General features: G+C 44.3%; 1 non-coding gene across 1 annotated transcript; it reads right to left on the reverse strand.

Annotated features, from left to right (window-relative positions):
- Positions 1 to 1,217: 1,217 nt before the first annotated feature.
- trnag-gcc (transfer RNA glycine (anticodon GCC)) lies at positions 1,218 to 1,288 on the reverse strand. Its single transcript has one exon. It is a non-coding gene; the product is annotated as a tRNA-Gly (tRNA).
- Between the last annotated feature and the right edge of the window lie 16,000 nt (positions 1,289 to 17,288).

The raw sequence follows: 17,288 nt of genomic DNA on the forward strand, positions 1-17,288 counted from the left end.
ACTTTCAATAATCCGCAATAAAATTTACCAGGGGATGACATATCCAAACTTGTGAAGACATTTTTAAACAATTAGTGCTAGTAGTGGAAGTATGTAGTCCATGTAAAACTCAGAATCCCTTCCTAGTTAACTTTGAGTATTTTACCACAATAAGGATAGTCCTCTTGATGAACAAACAACTCACACCTGGGGCAGGGTGGGGCTGAAAGCCCAGCTGGCCTGCCACAAACAACAGCCCCAACACAAAAGTGATTTAGACCTGAAGGGCCCAGGCTTTTAATCCTATGAGATTCTTAGACATACCTTCATACCCATACCCTGTAAATAGAAAGCTGTGTGGTATCTTTATGTTGCTAATTGATGAATTGTTCTTACTTGCAGTTCCTGATGTCAATTTCAAGTCAAACTTGTTGCCACATAAAAGATTAGGATTTTGTTGACAATACACCACTGTTCACACACATACACACACTTTAACGTGTAGTCAGATACACATAGCGTAAACACACAAACATAACACATAGTTCTTCTCCTGCTTCTCAACCTCAGAATGTTTCATACTCCTTAAAAAGGGAGTCTGGCATAGCGGACAGATAACAGGTTTTCAAACCTCTGGCTTCATGAATCACTTCATTATATTAGTTCTGAGACTCCCTCACACACACACAGCGGACAGATTAGACTAGAGGTTTTCATGCCTTTCTCACAGTTTTCTATGACCTCACTTCACTTCACACACACATAAAATAAGCGCACACGCGAGGCAATATGCTCATGAACTTTAGTAACCGCGACACGGCTTGCACGTCATCATGCAACGCCAGGAGGAGGACCAAACGACGCCAGGAGGACGACCTGACGAGATCCGACCAATCCCAATCCAAGAAGAACCTCTGTCATGCCCAGTATCAATATATAAGCTTTCTGCGTACTCTGCCTCAACGCCATTTTTCCTGTACAGGATCAGTGGACCATGCATGATCATTTGCTAGACACCGCAGTTTCCTGACCTGTGACCTCTGAATAAACCTGCTTAATTTTAACTTGAGAACGACGCCTCCTGCCTTTGATTTCCACCCGCAACAATTTCAAATGATAGAAAGGTACACTTTACTAGCTTACATTTTCTGTTACACAAAGACACGAATTGCAGAAGGAAATAACAACCATTAGACTCAGCCTTCGAGATACAAGTATTTTGGCAAAAGTTAGTCTAGTGCATTAGCCGGGAATCGAACCCGGGCCTCCCGCGTGGCAGGCGAGAATTCTACCACTGAACCACCAATGCATATTTTAAGCAGATTTCGCCTTAAATGTTTTTCGACGAGGTCCACTTACGGTGCCAGTATACTGTGCCTGGACAGTTTGTCTGATATTTTTTCTACTGCCGATAGAAAGAGAGGTACTGACACGTGCCTCATGGCGTTACCGGCCAATTGTGCAACGGTAAGAAAGGAGCAGGGTTTGTCTCTTTCTCTCAAGCCTGACGTAGCTATGTCTGTTACTTTTAATGTCAATAACCAACTGCAAGACTATACAGAGAAGGTCTGAACCCGTGCAACTTTATCTATAAACACAGTAAGAGCTGTGATTGGTCCGCTTGGTAGCATCGCATTTCCGGCAGATTCACAGCCAGATTTGAATTGAGTTGAAGGAACAAAAACGGACGACATCTTTCTTTTTTTCGTTTCCGTTCTTTATGAACAAGTCATTGCTCTTCAGCATCTATTCGCTCCATAAAAATTCTAACGCCACTAGCGTTTCGGCTGTGTATTTGCAGCGCGTCTCACCCACAGCTATGAATGCTCAGTCATCGCGCACCTATGGCATTAATTTATATACACTGCTCAAAAAAATTAAAGGAACACTTTGAAAACACATCAGATCTCATTGTGAAAAAAAATTATGTTGGATATTTATACTGATATGGACAGTTTAATGTCTTAGGAACAAAAGGATGCCACATCTTTGATGGAATTAAAAGTTTTCAGCCTACTGAGGGCTCAATTTTATAGACACCCTGAAAATCATAGTGAAAAAGTGATGTGGCAGGCTTGTCCATTTTGCCAAAATTCAATTTCTGTAACTCAAAATGCTTCTCAATATCTTGTGTGGCCCCCACGTGCTTGTATGCATGCTTGACAACGTCGCGGCATGCTCCTAATGAGACAACGGATGGTGTCTTGTGGGATGTCCTCCCAGATCTGTCTAAGGGCATCAGTGAGCTCCTGTAAAGTCTGAGGAGCAACCTGGCAGCGTCTGATGGACCGAAACATAATGTCCCAGAGGTGTTAAATACGTTGTAGCACTAACGGGCCCGAGCACAGTCATTTTGAAGCCTGATGCAGTTATTAGAGAGTGATCATTGAACAAGCACACGTGTCCATGTTGCATGCGTTTTGCGCACTGCGGCAAGGATAAACGTTTCACTTCTTGTGTCCGGCACACGATGTCGATCCATGCCTGCTAATTGCTCATTACGCTCTGAAAATCGTATTTAAATCGAATGATAGTCATAAAACAAAGCTTACTTCCTGTTGCCAGTAGGTGGCGCCATCACTATTATTAAATACAGATTAAAAGATCGTTCAGGTAAGGGCTCTGATGTAGTGTTGTGCAATAATGGTTAGGAATGATACCATAAGCTGGTGTGCCTTTAGGCGTTCAATACATTTGGTTATCAAAATAAAATCTAAAACATAAAATATTAATATTAAATCATAACTTTAGTTTGTTTAAGTTCTCGCGGGGCACCACCCTTCATAGAAGGGAAAAGATAGCCAATTTATTGATTAAGTTCAATCTCATTTAGATCCAGTTCAATGAGAAATCTGAATATTTACTATTAAAGACTATATAATGAACAGTTAAGGTTTATAGAGTTCTTGACATTGTAACGGTTGGCAAACTTCACTTATGCAACATTAATGAAAGGACAAGGTTAAAGAAAACATTTATTATAAACATAACAAGTATAAAACACCAATTACTAAACAAAATACTAACTAACAAAGATGTGTGTGAGGGTGTGTGTGTGTGTGTGTGTGTGTGTGGATCTCTGGTACCTAACAAAGAGTCACACCTTCCTGTGGTCTTTTAAGATGGTCTCTAAGATAGCAGCTCCCCCCCCCTTCTTCTGGAGTGGGGGAGTGGGTACGAAGGTAGTGATATACAGTGTCTGTGTAGAGCTTAACTCACATTAACTTTCATTTAGCTTGTAACTACAATAACACCACATATATCAAACTTATTAACCCCACACATAATCAAATAAACAGTCTTGCTTCTAGCCTAGTCTCAATTTTAAGCCCAGTATGTTACCAGTCCTTCAACAGGGAGAAAGTTGCTGTAGTTCAGTTAGCAGATCGGTCCTGCCGGTTGTGTGAAGTCTTCTGGCTCGTGTGGTCTCTGCTTCCGCGGTTCTGTTGAGCTGTGTAGTTCAGTTGCTTATTGAATCTTTAGTTCTTACCTACAGGACATTGCGTCGCTGCAAGGAGTTGGAAAAAGCTTGAGATGCGTGGAGGTTTCCTTGAAAAGATGAGCTGGGAGCTCGACCTTTGCCCTCCGGTTGTTGGATGGAAGAGATTTGAGCTGGAGGAATCCGGTTTCTCCACTCGCCGATGCAGGAGGAAAGGCCGGCAACTCAGTGGTGATCGGTGGAGAAAGAGAGTAAAGCAGCCTGGACCCCCTCCCTTTGAGTTGCAGGAGAGGCGGCCGCCTGCTGTCTTCGGTGGGGATGAGGAAAGAGAGAGAATTTGGGGAGGCCTGCTCTTAAATAGGCCTAGTGACCCTCAGGTCATGTGGTCAGATTGACCAATTGGAATTGATCCTTGGAGCACTTCGCACCTCTATTTGAAGTTTCTGAAACAAAGGGGACATGTAGCCTCCTGGGAGTTTGAGTTATTTGACCCTCTCAGGACAAAGAGAACACGTTGCACTCTGGGAGATTGAGTTCGCTCCAGCACATGCGGCTTTCTCAGGACAAAGAAACATGGGCTTTCAGGTTCTGACTACCCATACAGGCCAAGAGAGAGGCCTGCGCTTTGCGCAAAAAACCATGTCCCAACAGTAGCGTGAGCAATTTTGTGTCAAATGGACAATGTTAAAACAACTTAATTATCACACTGATCAGTAGGGGATGCTACGACCCTGCACTAATATTAATATATGGAGCTGTTCAGGTCAGGATTAGGTTATAGGGCAGCATGTGGGAGCCTGTTGGATAATGCAGAGTAGCATTACATCACAAAGTACTTCCTGTTTCATGGCAAATTAGTAGGTGGCGCTATGACACTGAAGATATATTGACACATAGAACTGATTTGACCACACTCTGCAGGTCTTTGCGATCTGTTTGTGTGCTGTTGCCATACCATGCCTCTAATGCTGCTGGTCAGAATGGATTCACTGGCAACTCGAATTTCCTGAGCCTCCTCAAGAAGTACAGCCTCTGCTGTGCCTTCCCGGGGTCTCATTTATAAAACAGTGCGTAAGATACATACTAAAAGTGTACGTATGAACAAAGGCGGAAATGGCGTACACCGAAGAAAATTCAGATTTATAAAACCGTGTGCACGCACACCTGAACGCCCTCCACACACCCACTTTCAACCATTAATGCTCAATGCAAAGCACGGATTCAATATTAAATTATGCTCCTGACCAATGGGTTTCCACCGTGAGTCCTGACGGAATCACAACATAAAGCGATGAAAAGAGGAAGTGAAACTTTCTGACACTGACTTCGAGGTGTTTGTTACTGAGCTCGAGGTGAAGAGCAACTTTATGGGACAGCAGTGAAGTCACTTATTAAGAAAATACACTGATACACTGCCGTTGCTGTGGATAAAACAGTGAGTGAGAGTGAAGACGATGTCCAGCTGTTTACTGACGTTTGTCATGTTTAATGAAGAGAGAGAGGGAGAGAGATACAGACAGACAGACAGACAGACAGACAGACAGACAGACAGACAGACAGACAGACAGACAGACAGACAGACAGACAGACAGACAGACAGACAGACAGACAGACAGACAGACAGACAGACAGACAGACAGACAGACAGACAGACAGGCAGGCAGGCAGGCAGGCAGGCAGGCAGGCAGGCAGGCAGGCAGGCAGGCAGGCAGGCAGGCAGGCAGGCAGGCAGGCAGGCAGGCAGGCAGGCAGGCAGGCAGGCAGGCAGGCAGGCAGGCAGGCAGGCAGGCAGGCAGGCAGGCAGGCAGGCAGGCAGGCAGGCAGGCAGGCAGGCAGGCAGGCAGGCAGGCAGGCAGGCAGGCAGGCAGGCAGGCAGGCAGGCAGGCAGGCAGGCAGGCAGGCAGGCAGGCAGGCAGGCAGGCAGGCAGGCAGGCAGGCAGGCAGGCAGGCAGGCAGGCAGGCAGGCAGGCAGGCAGGCAGGCAGGCAGGCAGGCAGGCAGGCAGGCAGGCAGGCAGGCAGGCAGGCAGGCAGGCAGGCAGGCAGGCAGGCAGGCAGGCAGGCAGGCAGGCAGGCAGGCAGGCAGGCAGGCAGGCAGGCAGGCAGGCAGGCAGGCAGGCAGGCAGGCAGGCAGGCAGGCAGGCAGGCAGGCAGGCAGGCAGGCAGGCAGGCAGGCAGGCAGGCAGGCAGGCAGGCAGGCAGGCAGGCAGGCAGGCAGGCAGGCAGGCAGGCAGGCAGGCAGGCAGGCAGGCAGGCAGGCAGGCAGGCAGGCAGGCAGGCAGGCAGGCAGGCAGGCAGGCAGGCAGGCAGGCAGGCAGGCAGGCAGGCAGGCAGGCAGGCAGGCAGGCAGGCAGGCAGGCAGGCAGGCAGGCAGGCAGACAGACAGACAGACAGACAGACAGACAGACAGACAGACAGACAGACAGACAGACAGACAGACAGACAGACAGACAGACAGACAGACAGACAGACAGACAGACAGACAGACAGACAGACAGACAGACAGACAGACAGACAGACAGACAGGCAGACTGCCTGTCAGGCAGAGAATTTAAAGGCAGTTTTACTGTTCTACAAATTGGACAAGTTCACTGGTTTTGTTTCATTTAAAATAATTATTGAAATGAAAGGTAGGTCTTAAGTTGAGCTACATTACAGTCTGGTGAGGTATATTTTGGTATATTATTAGTGTAATGCTGCTTATACTTCCAACTCTTTCAGAAAACAGTAAACTTGGTCAAATGTGTGTGTACTGTGTTGTCGGCTTTATAGAGATTATGTAAGTCACTCTTGATTATTATGCACAACATTGATTTATCTCATTTAAAAAATTTGCAGCATAATGCCAAGAAAAGAAAGACTCCAAAAGCAGAAGGACAGGGAACTCAGGGTAGCATCTCTCTTTTATATTGGATCAGGCCATTAACTAGTAAAACAAATGAGGGAGAATCAGTAAGTTTTTATTTATTTATTATTATTATTTTTAATTTTGGCGATGGTCCCCTTTTTTTTGGTTTGAGCACCTGCCCCCAAAAATGTCTGTGCATGTGCCTGCAAGTAAGTTTTCTACTAAATATCAAGCACTTCCTGGCAGAGGATCATTTTTTGACATGGTACAAGAACCCAACCTGAGCTAATTTAAAATGATAGTTACCCTGAGGATGTCCATCTCTGTGGCGGTCAGTCTGAGCATCTAAACTTCTAACCAAGTTCAGCTCGCCCTTCAGCCGTTTTACCTCCTCTGTTAGCTGGGACACCTTGGCCCACAGCGACGTCATGTGTTCGTCTACAAAATTGACGATGTCACTGGCCGTTGCCTCCATGATGGTGGAGAGCTGTGAATGAAGATCCATAGCTTTAACGACCCTCCAGATAAACAGTTAAGCACCAAAAATGTACTTATGTGATAATAATTTATAAAAGTGTAAATTTACAATATATAAAGTACAGGATCAGTGTCATGTCTCTAAACCTTTTGTTGAAAGGATCAATGGTTCAAAGGTTTATAGTTTCAGAGGCTTTATTGTCATATGCAGAAATAAACAAGTTATCAAAGCAATTCAATTCTTGTCTCTGCCTGGTGCCGTCAGTCATTAAAATAAAAATAAAAAAGATGGAAACAATCACAAAAAAATAGAAACATTAAATACACATACATACTGGAAACTTAAGTTTAATCATAAAAAAGGGATAAGAGATAATTAACAGCTGAAGTAGATAAGGTGATTTAAGTGTGCTAAAAACAGTAAAAGATAGTAAAAGAATAAGTCATATTGCACACTGATTGTAGTAAGATTTTTTTTAAGAGAAATATGAAAACTTATTATTCAATTTACTTGAGCACTAATCTGGAATTAAAGCAGCTCAAAGTTAAAGCAATGAGATTCTCTGCAATTACCATATTTAGAGTCTTAACTGTAAATAATATACCTGATATATATAGCAATGTATATAGGATTATATATATATATACATATATATATATACAGGTGCATCTCAATAAGATAGAATATCATGGAAAGGTTAGTTTTTTTCGATAATTCAATTCAAAAACTGAAACTCACATTATATAGATTTATTACACACAGAGTGAAATATTTCAAGCGTTTATTTCTTTTAATGTTGATGAACATGGCTTAAAGTTGATGAAAACCCAGAATTCAGTATCTCAGAAAATTTGAATATTGTGAAAAAGTTCAATATTGTAGACTCACGATGTCCCACTCTAATCAATTAATTAACTCAAAACAACTGCAAAGGTTTCTTAGCCTTTAAATGGTCTCTAAGTCTGGTTCAGTAGGACACACAATCATTGGGTAGGCTGCTGACAGTTGTCCAGAAGACAGTCATTGACACCCTCAGCAAGGAGGGTAAGCCACAAAAGGTCATTGCCTAAGATGCTGGCTGTTCACAGACTGCTGTATCCAAGCATATTCATAGAAAGTTGAGTGGAAAGAAAAACTGTGGTAGAAAAACGTGCACAAGCAACAGGGATAACCGCAGCCTTGAGAGCATTGTGAATGCAATGGCGATTCAAGAAATTGGGAGAGATTCACAAGTAGTGGACTGAGGCTGGAGTCAGTGCATCAAGAGCCACTATGTTGTAGCCCATATCCAGGGCTACAACTGTCGCATTCCTCGTGTCATGCCACTCCTGAACCAGAGACAACGTCAGAAGCGTCTTACCTGGGTGTTAACAGGTAGGCTTATTCCTTCTGCCTACCTGCACAGCGGAATAATAATTCTCAGTGATGAACAGACGTGTTTCTTTAGCCATCGATCTAGTGCCGTTGTTAATTGAAGAACTGGTAAGAACAGGTTGCTCTCCGTGAGAGACAGGTACAGTGAGTGAGAGGGAGGTTACTATTTGGTTACTTTTACTGTAACCAAATAAACAAAACAAAACAGGGCATAGTCAAATGTCACCATCTCAGCTTAAGTCTGGAGGCGGGCTTTATAATAACATCTGCGACCATGTCGTCTGTGGGTCAGTAAACAAGTGACATCTTATCTTCCCTTATGGTAGACCTAAGGTTTTTCCATGTAGATATCTCGATCAATGGAGGCGTGCAGATAGGCTGTTGGTGAGAACGTCTCGCCATAATCTATCCCTGCTCTCTGAGTGTATCCTTTCGCTACAAACCTAGCTTTGTACTAGTCCTGTCCGTCAATGCCACCCTTGATCGAGTATCCCCATCTCTCTCCCACTGTCTTCCTGTCCTCTGGTAACTTAGTCAGGGTAAAGGTCTGGTCTTGTCCTCTACGGACTTCATCTCCTCGCCCATCGCTTTCTTCCACTTTACTGATTCAGTTGATGTCATGGTCTCTTTAAAAGTCAGAGGTACACCACAAGCTGCTCTGTAGCAATAATCAACACTAGTGGGTGTACTGTCATCATCAATCAATCAATCAAATTTTATTTGTATAGCCCATATTCACAAATCACAATTCGTCTCAGGGCTTTAACATGGTGTGACATCCTCTGTCCTTAACCCTCAGCAAGAGTAAGGAAAAGCTACTAAAAACCCTTTTAACAAGTAAAAATATGTAGAAACCTCAGAGAGAGCCACATGTGAGGGATCCCTCTCCCAGGACGTACAGAAGTGCAATAGATGTTAAGTGTAGGAAAACATCAGGATTAAAGTTTTTAGCAGCATCGATGAGGGTAAACATTTGTCAATACTATATGTCACACAGTCCTGCTGCAATCATAGTCTCTGGTCAGCAGCCAGCAAGATCACGATCCAGCATCAAGATGGGATCGACTATAGTCCACAGTTATTGTCCACTGGTGCCAGTTAGGATCCATCATCAGCCGCCGCCTCGGTCGTGGTCCACCACCATCCGATGCCAGCGTGACAAAGGATCCTCCATTATCACTGTGATCAGCCGGCCAATACAGAATCCACCAAACTGGATCCACCATTGCGACCTCTGATGCGCGATCCACAATCATCCATGGTGCGGCCACAGCGGTGGCCCTGCATCTGCGGGCGCTAAGGCACAGAAACTCCGGGAAAGGGGTCAAGTTAGTAACATGTACTGATCAGATAAGAATTACTTTGATGTGATAGGGATGGAGAAAAGGAAGGAGAAGCTGGAAAGAGAAGCTCCGTGTGGCATGTGTCATAAATTCCCTTTGCGTCTTAGCGTCATCTGGGGTTTTTGCCATGTAATCAATGATACAGGCCAAACTTGAGGGTACACTGAGGCTCAAGGTAAATCTGACTGGCTACTGGTTTGTATGGTAGTACGATGAAAACCATGTGGCCCAATCAGACATCAATACCTCTATGCCTTTTTAAACTAAACGCTTCCTATTTTGGAACATAGGACGAGTTATTTTCTGCAGCACTAATTAGCTCTAACTATAAGCTTTATCAAAAAGAAAGGTTTTCAGTCTACTCTTAAACGAACAGATCGTGTCTGCTTCCCGAACTGAAAGTGAGAGATTATTCCACAGGAGTGGGGCTTGATGGCTGAAAGCTCTGGCTCCTACTCTACTTTAAGAGACTTTAGGGACGACAAGTAAACCTGAATTCTGGGATCGGAGTGCTCTAGTAGGTTGATATGGTACAAACATCTCTTTAAGGTAAAAAGGTGCCATATCATTAAGGGCCTTGAAGTTGAGGAGGAGAATTTTAAATTCTATTCTTGATTTAACTGGAAGCCAGTGTAGCGATGCTAATACTGGAGAAATGTGGTCTCTTTTCTTGGTTCTCATCAGGGCACGTGCTGCGGCATTTTGGACAAGCTGCAGAGTCTTTAACGACCTACTGCTGGAGCCTGATAATAATGAATTACAATAGTCCAGTCTAGATGTAACAAAGGCGTGGACTAGTTTTTCTGCATCTTTTTGCAAAAGGACATGTCTGATTTTTGAGGTTGATGTACACACTGACTGAAACCAATTGAGTCTAGTATCGAAATAAATGCTACGCTAAGGCTATCTTTATTATTGTCAACATGAATATTAAAGTCACGAGCAATAATTATTTTATCGGTCTTTAGGACTAGGTTTGATAGAAACTCAGGGAACTCTGTTAGAAATTCAGTATAAGCCCCAGGAGCACGATAAACTACAGCAAAATATGATTGGCTGTTGGTTTTTCCTGGATTGACGTGGAAGATTAAGAACAAGACATTCAAATGAGTTGTAGCTGAGTTTAGGTTTAGGATTAATTGATAGACTGGAGTTAAAAATAGCAGCAACTCCACCTCCTCGTCCGAGTTCCCTGGGAACGTATGAGTTTATATGACTGGGGGGAGTAGATTCATTTAGACTGATATATTCATCAGGATGCAGCCACGTCTCAGTAAGGGACATTAAATCTATGTTGTAGTCTGAGACTAGTTCATTAACTAAAATAGCCTTTGAGGACAGTGATCTAATGTTTAAAAGACCACATTTGAAAGTCTTAGTGTCCGGTGTTTTTTCAGAGGTGGTGTTAATTTGTATAAGATTATTGTGTGGAGTTCTCGCTCTGTTATTGTTTAATTTAAATAATTTAATCGGACGGTAGACAGAGACAGTCTCTATGCGGTTGTGTGACTGATCCAGAGGGAGCGCAGAGAAGTGTTTAGCACTGCAGCTCTGCTTCCTGGTCCCAGCTCTGGGTTGTCATGTAATAGACTTAGTAATATTCCTAGATAAGAGAGCTGCCCCATCCCAAGTGGGATGAACGCCGTCTCTCCTAACAAGACCAGGTTTCCTCCAAAAAGTTTGCCAATTATCTACAAAGCCCACACCATTTACAGGACACCACCTCGACAGCGGTTAAAAGACAACATGCGACTAAACATGTCATCACCTGTTGTATTAGGAAGAGTGACTTCCAGAGTATAATCTCTCAGATACCCCAGGGGTTTACGCTCTCTGGTGGGATATCTCCCACTGTCTGAGGCATGTGACGTCACCCTAGAGTGCTTCTCGCCATCATCCTCTGGTGCTGACTCTGGACCGTCAGTCTGTACATCTGTGCTCAGTACACTAGGCTGTGGAGTCTCTACTCTCTTGTCACAATCTACTTTGGGGTCCAGTCCTAGCTCCTGTGTCTGAGTCTCGTTTTCACAGGTTGTCTGGTGACAAACTTTATCAGTCTGTGCTTCTGCACTTTTCCTTAACCGTGGTAGTAAACTAGATAGGCGGGACTGCTTTTGTCATGCCCCACAAAGAGTCCTCTCCCACACCTAGAATCTAGTTTTCCTCTGTCTTGCTGGTAGTCATAGTATACTGACCCGAATTTATGCATCCTGGCTAGATTGCAGTTTTTACCTGTCAGTGCTGTATATGGGGTAGTGCCTGTGTGCTTGTTAAAGCACTGGTTCCTGGTATAGGTAGCCTCTTGGTTGGCATAGTGCCAAAGACTCTTAGGTAGGTCACTGTCGATAAGCTTACATCTGGCCATCTCGAAAAGAGTGCGCCCTTCCCTTCTCAGTGGCCTGCACTGCATCACTTTTTGCTTTCAGGAAGTAAACAACCACTGCCCCTGTACACACATCTGTGAAAGACTGCATCCACTTGAAACCATCTATGGCAGGGGTGTCAAAGTCAAATACGCAGTGGGCCGAAATCAAAAAATTGCTTCAAGTCGAGGGCCACAATTTCAATGTTTATTGAAAACTTATTGAAAGAACCTTAGTGCACATATTGAACCTGGAACTAACAAGGCCTATAGAGTATTGCCGATAAAACAACATTAATTATGAAATAAATGAAATACAAATAATAAATAATACATAAATAAATATAAAAGTAATAAAATCAGTTTCATTAATTGCTTTCTGGCTTTATCTGCAGTATTTCCAGAGTAATTTCCAGTGAAAACATTTTCTACAGGCAAACAACAGACAAAAATAATTGACTTCAAAGAAAAATCAAATGTCCTGTAGTAGCAAGAGAAAAAAAAGTTTTCCTGCAGCATCTGCGTCTCCCACAGGCGCAGCTTGGTTTTAAAGCCCTCACTGTAGCGTACATGTCAGTGATGACACGCCCCGCCCCTGAAGCTGCAGGTTGAGCGCATTCAGGTGGCTCGTGATGTCACACAGAAACGTTTTATTTCGGAGCTCTGTTGTGCCTTTCCCTGTGCTTTCAGAAAAGACTTGAACTAGCGGTGATTTAAACCTTTGGCTCTGATAAAGTTAACCGCTAATGTTATGATGCTCATCACATGTTCATTTTCAAGGCTTTGCCACACAACGACTCCTGGTGTATGATGCAGTGATAAGCTGTCAACTCACTTTTTCCTCACTTTTTTCCTCCTTCATCTTTTCTCGGATCCACCCTTAACATCCGCGATCATATACTGTGCCTCCCACCTGTCTTGAAAGCTCCTGTTTTCAAATGCCACCTTTCGTTTAGCCACTTTTGGGGAGCGGGATAGTTGAAAGTTGTCACAAGTGATATGTGATACAGACTGTGAGGCGCGCGTTCGCGGACCGTGAGTGACATGCCGACACACGGGCAGTGCATTGTGGGATCTGTCATTCACCATTGACCTGCCCACTCGTCAGCCAATGAGAGCCTGTCATTGGTCTAGAACTGTCACGTGCCCCATCCCGACGTGTTCACTGACCCTCAGGAATTCTCAGTACTTATTTTGTATTGAGAACTTGCAAAACACTGCCGGCGGGCCAGCTCTAATAGTAAATAGATTTTATCATGCGGGCCACATATAATTCATGTGGCACGCGGGCCTTGAGTTTGACACATGTGATCTATGGACTCATTGTTTACTGGACCAGCTTGGTTTGTGTTCACCAGCTCAAGCGGTGTCTTTACCGTATCTGTCGGAACTCTGTTCCGACTGTTTCTCGTTTGAGTGAACTTTCCCTCTATGCACACTGCACATTCTTTATCAGGCCTACGCTTTGCACCTTTAATGTGCATGCCTTCTGTTACATCATGCAGCTTCAAGATATCCCCATAATTGTAGTGACCCATTATCTCATGCCATGTCTGGATATCATAGCTGACATGACACACATCATCTACATCACACTCGGTTTGCAAGTAGTACATCCTCTTACATTCATAAATATTAAAGCGTGTGCCATCCGGCAACACTATGGCATCTTTCCCTTCGTTGAAGAACACTTTGGCACCGTGGGCGTTAGCAGACTTCACTGAGAAGAGTTCTTGGGGGTACGAGGGAATGTAGAGAGCGTTCTTTAAGTCACTGGACACTAGCGCCCCTCGCTGTTTAAGAGGCCTACCTGTGCGTATCCCCTGCCTTGTGCCACCCCAACGGCACGGTTCCCGTCTGCCAGCTCAATGCTGTGTCTCTCCGGCTTGAAGGTGCTGTAGAAGCTCTTGAACTTGCTCCTCTCGTTGATGATGTGGGACGACGCGCCCGTGTCCACGATCAGTCCCTTTCTCTGGATCTGCAGACGTTGCCCTGAGAGGCTGGCATCTTCTGTTTGTGCCCTGAAGGTATAGTCTTCTTCTCCCGCTGCTCCCCCGGCGCCATCTGGTTCACGACCTGCTCTACGGCCACCACCGTCGCCATCGTGGACACACCCACACCGGGCGCTCCGTTCACGCTCCTTCTTTGTGCACGTCTTGGCTGCATGCCCCCAGCTTTTGCAAAAACTACACCAAACTTTCTCTGCACAGTCATCCCTTCTGTGGGCCTTTTCTCCGCACCGCCAACACACCATCTCCTCTGGCCCGGTCTTTTTCCTTTGCGCCGCTTGGGCCCTCAGCACCCTCTTTCCCGCCTCTTCTGCGACTGGGTCTGAGTCTTCTGAAGCCTCGAAATTCCTCAACTTTGTCTTGAACTCTCCCAGCGTCATGTCCACTGAACCATGCATCACCATCAGTGTGAGCGGCTTGTACTTCTACGGTAACCCCCTCATGACCGTCGCCATCATCAGTCCCTCACTCGATGCTTCACCTGCACCCCTAGGTGCCGTAATGATCTGCTCAGCCCGGATAATGCAGTCTAGTTGTCAGCTTTCTTCCGCGCAGTCATTTTTATGTACAGGGAGACAATTCAGGGTCTACCTTTTCCGATGTAGTGTTCTTTTAACACTTTGAGACTCTCTCAGCCCTTGTCCTTCGTGTCTCTGAATATCAGTCCCAAGCTCGTATTGTCAAGTAGTGGCGCAATAGGCGTCCGCATTCAGCTTGTCGTTGTTAGCCTTTTCTTCCACCGACAGTGGTCCAGCGGGCTCTGTGAGGATCATCTGCTTCAGTCCCATTTCGTGCATGCAGCACAGCATCCTTTCTTCCCAGATCTCGTACTCATCTACTCTCCAGTCAAACGTGGGCCACTTGCTCTTGCTTCTGTTCGCCATGGCTTTTTGTGTTCGTAGCTCATTGTAGCTCCTTTTTAGCCTAGCTTTAGCTTCCCGGTACTCCCGATGCTAAACTAGCTCTTTTGGATAATCCTACTTCTGTATGCTAGCGCATCCTTGCTAGCTATCGACTCACGTGTCCACCAAACTTAGAATAATTCTCTGAGCTGGGCCCATAACCTGTTAACAGGTAGGCTTATTCCTTCTGCCTACCTGCACAGTGGAATAATAGTTCTAAGTGATGAACAGCTGTGTTTCTTTAGCCATCGATGTAGTGGCGTTGTTTATTGAAGAACTGGTAAGAACAGGTTGCTCTCTGTGAGAGTCAGGTACAGCAAGTGCGAGGGAGGTAAAATCCCCCTTATAAGGTAGTGGTGTCATCAGTCACACGTGACTCCATGCCATATGAGGCACAACAACGCCTCCTCCTGAACAAATACAGCTACATGCATTCATACACGTATCCACTCTCAATACTGGGCTAAGGAGAAAAAGGACTGGACTGTTGCTCAGTGGTCAAAAGTCCTCTTTTCAGATGAAAGTAAATTTTGCATTTCATATAGAAATTAGGGTCCCAGAGTCTGGAGGAAGAGTGGAGAGGCACAGAATCCAAGTTTCTTGAAGTCCAGTGTGACATTTCCACAGTCAGTGATGATTAGGGTCCCTGTCATCTGCTGGTGTTGGTCCACTGTGTTTTATCAAGTCCAAAGGCAACACAGCCGTCTACAACAAGAGCACTTCATGCTTCCCTCTGCTGACATGGTTTATAAAGATGCTGATTTCATTTTCCAGCAGCACTTGGCACCTACCCATGCTGACAAAAGTACCAATACCTGGTTTAATGACATGGTAGTAGCACTGTGCTTGATTGGCCAGTGTTGAGATTTCTAAATTTTAGTTTCTCTCTGAGCTGACAGAATTCTAACAATAAAGATAGGAGTAGTTTTAGCTAGATATTATGCTTCATACAAATGATTTTAATAACCGTTGCTGTTAAGTGCCAATAATGTATCTTTTACTTGTCCTCATAATTAACTTTTCTGATATTAAAAGGCTAACTCCCTCAGATTAAACTCACACAGAGATCCAGGAACTGTCCCTTCTGGGGCAAAGTCAGTATGACATTGTTTGGGTTAAGTTGTTGCGAATGTTTACACAGTCAGGTTTGTTTTGATATAGCTGAAACATAATATTCTTTGCTTCGCTGGACAACAATTTTGCCCCAGATTGCATCTGTGGTTCAAGGTCTTTTATGAAGTTAAAAGGTTGCCAAGCAACTATAGCGTCATTGGGAGTGTCTTCCTGTTCTACTTCCGTATTCCAAAAGCCAGGAGGATGGATTACGCCTGCGCACTTCCGAGGAGGAGGAACGAAGATCTGCTGCTATAAAATAGACAGATGCTGGATGTTCATCGCACTCTGATACACCTAATGTACTGGAAGCCCATTGCTTTGCTGATAACCTGTTCATTGCTTCCTAAATAAATACTTTGATTTGAGCAAACCGAGTTCGGCTCTGCTTCTCTTAAAGGATAAAAGAACACGTTTCTAACACCAGCAAACTCACCTGACCTGAACCCCATTGAGAATCTATGGGGTTTTGTCAAGATGAAGGTGAGCGACACCAGACCCAACAATGGCGATGAGTTTAAGGTCTCTATCAAAGCAACCTGGGCTTTCATAACACCTCAGCAGTGCCACAGGCTGATCGACTCCATGCCACGCCGCATTGATGCAGTAATTCATGCAAAATGAGCCCTGACCAGTGCTTACACTGCATGAAAAGAAGAGTTTATGTCACTATGTGTCGCAAGAAATTTTGGGCGAATTTTCGGTTAACGGCTGTTCACAGGAATCTGCAGGCAGCACAGAAAACTGTCAGGAATTGACGCGGTGTACCAGTTTTACAGGCCTGAGAATGTTGGGAGGTGACCCCCTGCTCCTAAGCCTAGGGGAGGCTTTCACATGCAAATGACAATGCTCTGAGCTTTACAAATGCAAATCAGGATAGTTTCCCTCAGTGCAAATAACACATTTTTCTAGAAGATACCAACTAAACTATCTTGCGTAAGTACACCAAGCTTATAATAAATATAAAACCTGAAATTGTTCATTGTTTCCCTTAAGTAAGTAAGTGTGCTTTAATGAATTACATTGTATACCAAGAGCAAAGGTCAATGCTATGAAAACAATCTGAAACAGTGCACTTTATTTCAACATTTTATTATAATCCAAAACAACGAGGCTCAGTAAGTCTGTTTCCCTGGACAGGAGTGACAACCCACCTCTTCAATCTTAATTGCCCACGAACACTATCCTAAATCTCAACCACTGTGCAGAGTGGCCTGATTTCAGTTAATTTTTACACTTATGTTGTGTCAATTCAATATTTAACTATAGTCTGTGTCTGGCTGTACTCTTAACAATAAAGATTGAAGCAGTTTGAGCCAGATAAGGCCTTCACACAAATGGTTTATAAATAACCCTTGCTGCTTTACTTGTTCTCATACTTAACTTTTGATATTAAAGTATAATTTTCTTAGCTGCATTCAACATCAAACAGAGTTCACGGAA

The sequence above is a fragment of the Limanda limanda genome, chromosome 17 (assembly GCF_963576545.1).
Source record: "Limanda limanda chromosome 17, fLimLim1.1, whole genome shotgun sequence".
Taxonomy (NCBI): domain Eukaryota; kingdom Metazoa; phylum Chordata; class Actinopteri; order Pleuronectiformes; family Pleuronectidae; genus Limanda; species Limanda limanda.